General features: G+C 40.0%; 1 non-coding gene across 1 annotated transcript; it reads right to left on the reverse strand.

Moving 5' to 3' along the window:
• Nucleotides 1-5,306: 5,306 nt before the first annotated feature.
• LOC141698815 (small nucleolar RNA R71) lies at nucleotides 5,307-5,413 on the reverse strand. The gene has a single exon (XR_012565316.1). It is a non-coding gene; the product is annotated as a small nucleolar RNA R71 (small nucleolar RNA).
• Nucleotides 5,414-9,916: the final 4,503 nt, after the last annotated feature.

Below are 9,916 nucleotides of genomic sequence, written 5' to 3' on the forward strand. Positions count from 1 at the left end.
AACAGTCTTTGCCATAGGGAAGAATTTAGTGAGAAACTTTTGAGCAAGATCTTCCCAAGTGGTGATAGAACCTGCTGGTAGAGAATGTAACCAATACTTAGCTTTATCCCTCAGAGAGAATGGGAAGAGTCGCAACTTGATAGTATGTTCAGTCATATCATTGAACTTGAAAGTGTCGCAGATCTCGATGAAATCCCTGATGTGCATGTTGGGGTCTTCAGTAGGAGAACCCTCAAACTGAGCTGAGTTACGTATCATTTGAATGTGATTGACTTGATCTCAAAAGTGTTAGCTCTGATGGTTGGCCTGATGATATTTGACTGAATGTCATTGATCTTAGGCTGAGAATAATCCATCAAAGTCTTAGGATTTTCTGCTTGATCACCCATATCTACTAAAACTGGTTCTTCGACTTTCTCTTCATCTTCTACCTTCTTTTCTTCTTCAAAAACTTCCCTTCGAACCACCACAACTTCTTCCTCGACTTTATCCAGAATTCTCTTATGAGTATGCGAACGCGTATACATACACCCTCGCTAGAGTACCTAAAATAATACAAGGAAACGAATAAGTAACAATGTCCGAGTCAATGAACTTTAACGACCACTGATGGAAAGCACATAAACTATAAATTAACACTGCAGTCCCAGCAGCGGCGCCAAAAACTTGTTAGTCACTAAACACGCGCTAATAATACACGCAAGTATATGCGTTCGCAAGTAATATATAATCTTTTCTAGTTCATTCCCACAGACACTGGCTTGGTTAACTAATTAATTTATGCACTTAAGCAACAATGTATGGTTATTATTCAATGCTAAGATGATAACAAATTGAGGTTGTTTATAACTAAGAATTAAACTAACTATTATAACTAAGGAAATAAGATTGATTGAATTAATAGATATGACAAATATGAGATTCTAACTTCATTAAATACTTCATTCAGTAGCCTTATTATTCTTAACCTTAGCATGCAATGGTGATGACACTAATCAGATAACACGATACTGATAAATGCCAACTTTCGTTGCACGAATACCATACTACCAGGCATCCACAAAGGAGATAGAAACTGAATATACACCAATTATATTGAGGCCCTATATGTCTATAGAATTTGACAACATAACGGTTTAAGCACAAGTTATCTATCTGATTACATAGGGCAAGTAAGATGGTTAAAATTACCTACGAATCATGCAGAACAAATACATGAACCTATGCTAGCATGGCAAGTTCTAAATACTTAAATTCACTTTCATTTCATTAAGAATTAACACACTATCTTATAAGTTCGCGATGCTCATAAGACGAATACGCACAACCAATACTAGATTATCATACAATCACCACATACTAAGGCATTGAAATAAATTAACTAAAGAAATCCATAAATAAATCCGCTAGAACCCCACGATAACGATTATCCCATAACCGGACTCATCATCAACGTGGGTTCCGTTGAAAGCATGGTATAATAAACGTAGTCTTTATACATAAATAACAAAACCAAGTACAAAATAAGAGTGAGGTTCATAAATAAGAAAGCTAGCATCCAAGTTACAACTTATAACAAAGATTCACAAGTAAAAATAAGATCTTCTTCGTCTTCGTTGAATCGTGCTAACACGGTCTTCTTACAGCTCTCATTGATATGTCTCTGGCTTGATATCTTATTAAAAACGACCTAAAGTTATTTATATAGTAACCTTGATCAGCAAAAAAGTCCTGAAATCAATTTTCTATTCAAAACAGGATTCTTGAAACCCGACCTGGTGCGGGCGGGCGCTTGATCAGCGCGGGCGCGCTGGCTCTCTAAGGTTCAGGCGCCACCGTACGCTTGATCAGTGTGGGCGCGCTGGGCTTCCGCCAAAACTTGAATTCTTTTTTTTTTCTTAAAGATTTGAGACGATCTTCGCGAGCTTTATTCCTTAGACACCAACTTAACACCATATTAGCATCAAATTAATGCTAATTTACCTGATTCCTAGATTAATGCCTCAAATGCATTAATACTAGAAAACACATTAAAAACCCAATAACATGAGTACAATTACTCCAATTCAAAGCTTTACGGAGCGTAATAAAGTGTCATAAATGCCACCCAACAGGGACATCTTCTTGTGCCATAGCCAACTTTCATCTTGACTTGCTTTACTGAGAAGACAAGTAACAGATTCTGCATTTGTTGAGTTGAAGTCAGCTAGATACACATTGCCTTTTTTCACTCCAGTGAGAACCACTTTGTTACTTTTCTTGTCAGTCACAACACAGGCTTCTGTATTTAAAGTAACTGAGTTACCCCTATCACAAAGCTGGATGATACTCAACAGATTGCTCTTGAGACCATCCACCTGGGCAACTTCCTCAGTGATGACATTATCCTTTAAAATCAAGCCACATCCCATAGTATAACACTTGCTGTCATCTCCAAAAGTGATACTTGGGCCAGCTCTTTCCTTGAACTCAGTGAGAAGGGTAGAATCTCCAGTCATGTGCCTTGAGCAACCACTATCCAGATACCAAAGATTCTTTCTTTTTCCCTGCACACATCAAAATCAAATCAAGTTGATTTTGGTACCCAAGTTTCCTTGGGTTCTGCCTTGTTAGTCCTTTTCTTTTGTTTCTTAGGTTTGACCTCATTTGACTTGGATATTTCATATTCATCCTTTGTCATTTGAATTGGACCTTTGAAACCATTCACTGAAGCAGAATTGTCATGCACATTTTGATTAACATGAAAAGGCATTCTATGTGCAAACATGTTATTCAAGTAAGGCATGCTAAATAGCATTTGAGGCATACTAAATGCAGCATAATAAGGATACCATTGTATAAGTCTTTGGTGGACCTCACTCATTGCACGGTCAAATAAGCATTATTGTTATGAATAAAAAACATGATTCCGTAATAAGCTCCAGGATTCTTGTAGTGTTATAAGTCACTTTGTGCCTAGAATTTTTATTCTTTGTATAATCATGTGATTGCCTTGATGATAGTTGAGTCATAATAATTGATCTAGTTCCGAAGTATATCTGTTAAGCATCTGCACACACCACGTTTCTGGCTGTATGTTAGTTTGCATGATGTAATTGATCTTTAGTCGCCTAATTGCATTTGTTGAGATGTCGTAAGTTGGTTGGTTTGGTCGTAGTAAGGGGATCGCTGCATTTCATATAGATTGCAGTCATGCATGTTTTTATTTTGTTTTTGAGTCTGTGACGCTTGAGGACAAGCATCAATTTAAGTTTGGGGGTGTGATAAGTGGCATTTTATACCACTTAGAACGTCTTATAATAGCTTAAATTGATGTCTTGAAATCAAGTATTTTGTGTATTTGATACGTTTTTCTAGTGTTTGTGCATTTCAGGGTATTAGTTGCATTTCGGGGGAGAATTCATCAAAAATAAGCCTTGGCATGTGTTCAGCATTGCAAGTGGGAAGAGAGGAGCAGATTACAGCGAAGAAACGGAGCAAAAACAGACAAAAATTCCAGTAAGGGTCTGAGCGCCCGCTCAGCTATGCTGAGCGGCCGCGCAGGGTCGAGAATTTAGAATATTTATTTTAGACTTCTATTTCTGTTTGGCTTCTAACTTCTGTTTAATCTGAGTTTTATGGGACTCCTATATAAGTAGATTTCAGAGACGTTTCACGTGTGTTGGATCGTTGTATTAATCGAGGAGCGAAGGAGATAAGGAAGAAGACCGTTTTAAGCACACCGCAACGAAGGGGAAGCATATTTTCTTGTGATTCTTTATTTCGTTATAACGTTGGATGCTAGTTTTCTTTACTTTGAACCTATTTACTCTTGTGACGTACTCTGGTTTAATATAATTAGTTTATTTATTATTCTCTTGTGTTATTTTATCATGTTTTCATATGAACCCATGATGATGATGAGTGTTAACATGGGCTAATCGTGATCATGGGGTCGTAACAGATTTACTATGGAATTCTTTAGTTAGTTGTTTAATACCTTAGTGTGTGATGATTGTATGATATCTAGTATTGGTTGTGCGTATTCGTCTTATGTGCGTCGCGAACATATAAGATAGGGTGTTAATCTCTTGTGAAGCGATGGTGGATCTCGAGATTTAGAACTTGCCATGCTAGCATAGGTTCATGTACGATGTTGTATGATTAGTGGGTAACTCTAACCGTTTTATTCGCCCTATGTAATCAAAAGGAATAACTTGTGCTTAAATCATTATGTTGTCAATTTCTGTAGACATATTGGGACTCAACATAATTGATGCCTATTCAACTTCTATCTTAATTGTGGATGTTTGGTAGAATGGTATTAGTACAATGAAAGTTGGCTTTTATCAGTTTCGTGTTATTCGATTAATATCATCACTGTTGCATGCTAGGGGTCATAACAATGACTATTGAAGAAAGTAGTAATGAAGTTGTGATCTCATGAGTGTTTTAATATTGTTAATTCGAAGTGTTAATTAACTGGTTAATTTTAGTAGTTAATTGTAGTTAATAATTAGTTACTCAAATCTAAGTGTTATTGTCTTAACATTGAGAAGTAATCATACATTGGTGAGTGAGTTTAATTGAACATAATTAGTCTGAGTCTCTGTGGGAATGAACTAGAAAGTATTCTATATTACTTGCGAACGTGTATGCTTGCGTGAATATTAGCGCGTGTTTTCGCCCTAACAAGTTTTTGGCGCCGCTGCCGGGGACTCGGCGTATTTGTTTAGTTTATGTACTTACCATCATTGGTCGTTAGGACTCAGTGATTAAGACGTGTTACTTATTGTTTTAGGTTGTGTTTCAGGTAATTTAGCGAGCGTTTATGCAAACTCATTCTCGTACTCGCAAGAGGACTTTAGATACAGCTGAGGAGACAGATGAAGTTTTTGATATTCCGGAGAAGATATATTTTGAAGATTCGGATTCAGGAAGTGAACAGAAGGAGCCATTAATCATGGGTGATCATATTGTTCCGGCAGATCCAGCTCTTATGGATTTTTCTCAGCCTAAAATTGATGACATTCAGTCTAGCATCATGCACCCGGCTATTGAGGCCAATAACTTTGAAATCAAGCCGGGCACTATTCAGATGGTGCAGAACTCTGTTTCTTTCGGAGGAGCTGCGACTGAAGACCCCAACATGCATATAAGGAATTTTGTCGAGATCTGATGAGGCTATCAAGCTGAGGCTTTTTCCATTCTCACTGAGGGATAAAGCTAAGGACTGGTTACATTCTGAACCAGCTGGGTCCGTCACTACTTGGCAAGATCTTACGCAAAAGTTTCTGGTGAAGTTTTATCCAATGGCAAAGACCGCTGCTATGAGGAGTGCTCTTACTCAGTTTGCGCAGCAACCTACAGAATCTATGTGCGAAGCTTGAGAGCGCTACAAGGAAATGTTGAGAAAGTGTCCACATCATGGAATGCCCGATTGGATGGTGATCACTGGTTTCTATAATGGTTTAGGGGCCCAATCTTGGCCCATGCTCGATGTAGCAGCTAGAGGCGCCTTGTGGGCTAAAAGCTATACTGAGGCTTATAATCTTATTGAGACTATGGCTGCAAATGAGCATCAAAACCCAACTCAAAAGATGATGTCGGGGAAGGTAGCAGGTATTCTGGAAGTCGATGCAGCCACCGCTATTGCAACGTAGCTCCAAGCGCTGTCTATGAAGGTCGATTCTCTAGCTACCTATGGAGTCAATCAAATAGGATCAGTATTCTCTTGTTAACGAATCTGTTTAGTATGTGAACAATTATCAGTGACAACAGCAGCCTGTTCCAGCTACTTATCATCCTAACAATAGAAATCATCCAAATTTCAGCTGGGGTAATAATCAGAATGCTATTCAGCCACCATATCAGCAAGGTGTGAGTAAACAGTTCAATCCACCTGGATTCCAGCAACCACAGCAGTATGCTCAAAGGCAATCATATCCTCAACAGGGAGGTGCAGCTGCCCCCACTAGTGCTGATTTTGAGGAACTTAAGATGTTGTGCAAGAGTCAGGCGGTGTCAATCAAGACCTTGGAAAATCAAATCGGTCAAATAGCAAATGCAGTGCTCAATCGTCAACCTGGCACACTTCCCAGTGACACTGAAGTGCCAGGAAGGAAGGAAGCTAGAAAGCAAGTCAAGGCTATTACCTTAAGGTCTGGGAAGGTTGCTGATGCTAAAAAGGCAAAAGAAGGAGAAGCTGAAGTTGGAGATGAAGAAGCTAAGCAAAAGGAGAAAGCGGCGGAACCAAGGAAGACTACTGTTGAACACACTCTTCCTGAGGGTAATACAGGGGAGAAACAGCTCTATCCTCCACCACCTTTCCCTAAGAGATTGCAACAACAAAAGCTGGATAAGCAGTTCGGTAAGTTTCTGGAGGTGTTCAAGAAACTTCACATTAATATACCTTTCGCTGAGGCTCTGGAACAAATGCCTAGTTATGCGAAGTTTATAAAGAGTATTCTTTCAAGGAAGGTGAAACTGGATGACTTTGAGACCGTTGCTCTAACGGAAGAATGCAGTGCTGTGCTGCATCAAAAGTTACCTCCAAAGCTTAAAGATCCAGGTAGCTTCACCATTCCTTGCATCATTGGCAAGTTGTCTTTCGACAAGTGCCTTTGCGATTTGGGAGCAAGCATAAATCTGATGCCGTTGTCGATCTTTAAAAAGTTGGACTTGCCTGATCCAAAACCCACCTACATGTCTCTACAATTGGCTGATCGTTCTATTACTTACCCAAGAGGCATAGTGGAGGATGTGCTAGTCAAGGTGGATAAGCTCTTCTTTCCTGCAGACTTTGTAATTCTGGATTTTGAGGAAGATAAGAAGATTCCCATAATCTTGGGAAGACCTTTCTTGGCTACTGGTCGTACCTTGATAGATGTGCAGAAGGGTGAACTTATTATGCGGGTGCAGGATCAGGATGTGACCTTCAATGTATTCAAAGTAATGAAATTCCCTACAGAAGATGAGGAGTGCTTAAAAGTGGATTTGATTGATTTTGCGGTTACTTCCGAACTCGATCATATGCTAATGTCTGATGCATTAGAAAAGGCCTTAGTGGGGGATTTTGATAGTGATGATGAGGATGGAAATGAGCAATTATAATATCTTAATGCTTCTCCCTGGAGGCGAAAGCTGGACATGCCGTTTGAATCTCTGGGTACTTCTGACGTCAAGAATACTGAAGGAAAGCTCAAACCATCAATTGAGGAAGCACCTACCTTGGAGTTTAAGCTATTGCTTGAACACTTGAGGTATGCTTTTTTAGGTGATGCATCTACATTACCTGTTATTATTGTATCTGACCTTTCAGGTAGTGAGGAGGACAAACTCTTAAGGATTTTGAGAGAATTTAAATCGGCTATTGGATGGACCGTAGCAGACATCAAGGGGATCAGCCCTTCATATTGCATGCATAAGATTCTGCTAGAGGAGGGTAGTAAGCCAACTGTTGAGCAACAGCGCAGACTTAATCCTATCATGAAAGAGGTGGTGAAGAAAGACTGAAGTGGCTGGATGCATGAATCATTTATCCTATTTTTGACAGTTCTTGGGTGAGCCCCGTGCAATGTGTGCCTAAGAAATGGGGTATTACTATGGTAGCAAATGAGAAGAATGAGCTCATCCCCACTCGAACAGTCACAAGATGGAGAGTATGCATGTACTACCGAAAGTTGAACAAGGCCACGAGGAATGATCACTTCCCTCTTTCGTTTATTGATCAGATGCTTGACAGGTTGGCTGGTCATGAGTATTACTGTCTTCTAGATGGCTACTCGGGGTATAATCAAATTTGTATTGCACCAGAGGATCAAGAAAAGACTACCTTCACTTGTCCATTTGGCACGTTTGCTTTTCGCAGAGTTTTGTTTGGGTTATGTGGCGCACCAGCCACTTTTCAGAGATGTATGATGGCTATATTCTCTGACATGATTGGGAATAATGTCGAGGTGTTCATGGATGACTTCTCCATCTTTGGACATTCGTATGATGAATGTTTGAATAATCTTTGTGCTGTGCTCAAAAGGTGTGTGGAAACTAATTTGGTGCTCAATTGGGAAAAATGTCATTTTATGGTGCGTGAAGGCATTATTCTTGGGCATAAGGTCTCTAGCAAGGGTCTTGAGGTGGATAAAGCCAAGGTGGGAGTCATTGAAAATCTTCCACCACCTATTTCTGTGAAAGGAATCCATAGTTTTCTAGGTCATGCGGGTTTTTATCGGCGTTCCATCAAGGACTTTTCGAAGATATCTAAGCCGCTGTGCAACTTGCTTGAGAAGGATGTGCCTTTCAAATTTGATGATGAATGTTTGACGACATTCGAGACTCTTAAGAAGAGTTTAATCACTGCACCAGTTATTACAGCACCAGATTGGACAGAGCCTTTTGAGATGATGTGTGATGCGAGTGATTATGCGGTAGGTGCAGTTCTTGGGCAGCGCAAGAATAATCTCATTCATATGGTCTACTATGCTAGAAAAACCTTAAATGGGGCCCAAATGAACTACACCACTACTGAGAAGGAGCTCTTGGCTATAGTCTTTGGTTTCGAGAAATTTTGATCTTATCTGCTTGGGATAAAAGTTACAGTATTCACTGATCATGCGGCCATTCGCTATTTGGTTTCTAAGAAGGATTCGAAGCCAAGACTAATTCGTTGGGTGCTCTTACTACAAGAATTTGAGTTAGAGATCAAGGATCGAAAAGGTACTGAGAATCAAGTAGCTGACCATCTCTCTAGATTGGAGAATCCCGAGTCTACTTCACATGATAAGACATTGATCAACGAATCTTTTCCGGATGAGCAGTTGTTAGCAGTTCGGGAGGAAGAGCCATGGTTCGCAGATATTGTGAATTATCTTGTCAGCAATATAATACCTCCTAATTTGACCACAGCTCAAAAGAAGAAGTTTCTACATGAGGTGAAGTGGTATATGTGGGATGAGCCGTATTTGTTTAGACAGGGAGCTGACCAGATCATCAGGAGATGTATCCCATTCTGTGAGACGGAGGGGATATTACGAGACTACCACTCGACAGTTTATGGTGGACACTATGGTGGTGAGAAGACGACAGCTCGTATTCTGCAAGCAGGTTTTTTCTGGCCTACTTTGTTTAAGGATGCTCATCAGTTTGTTTTAAGGTGTGATCGTTGCCAAAGAGTGGGAAATTTGACGAGAAAGGATGAGATGCCGCTAAATGTGATGCTTGAAGTCGAGGTCTTTGATGTTTGGGGAATCGATTTCATGGGGCCTTTTATCTCGTCCTGCAACAATCAGTACATATTGCTGGCAGTCGATTATGTCTCAAAATGGGTGGAAGTCAAAGCTCTACCAACAAATGATGCAAGGGAAGTGTTGAATTTTCTTCATAAGCAGATTTTCACAAGGTTTGGAATGCCACGAGTAATCATAAGTGATGAAGGGTCGCATTTCTGCAACCGTAAGTTTACTTCTATGATGCAGCGTTATAATGTGAATCATCGAGTTGCTACTACCTATCATCTGCAAACAAATGGTCAAGCGGAAGTGTCTAACAGAGAGATCAAGCACATTCTAGAAAAGGTTGTTTGTCCGTCAAGGAAGGATTGGTCTTTAAAGCTCGATGAAGCTGTTTGGGCTTACTGAACAGCATACAAAACTCCACTTGGTATGTCCCCATTTCAACTGGTGTATGGTAAGGGATGTCATTTACCTGCGGAGCTTGAGCATAAGGCCTATTGGGCGTTGAAAAAGTTGAACCTGGATCTAGATGCAGCTGGAAAGAAGCGAATGCTTCAGCTTAATGAACTTGATGAATTTCGACTCCAAGCGTACGAGAACAACAAAATGTACAAGGAACAGGTGAAGAGGTGGCACGATAGGAAGCTACATCCTAAGTTATTCATGCCGGGGCAACAAGTTCTCTTATTCAACTCTCGTCTCCGACT

The sequence above is a fragment of the Apium graveolens genome, chromosome 11 (assembly GCF_009905375.1).
Source record: "Apium graveolens cultivar Ventura chromosome 11, ASM990537v1, whole genome shotgun sequence".
In the NCBI taxonomy this organism is placed as follows: Eukaryota; Viridiplantae; Streptophyta; class Magnoliopsida; order Apiales; family Apiaceae; genus Apium; species Apium graveolens.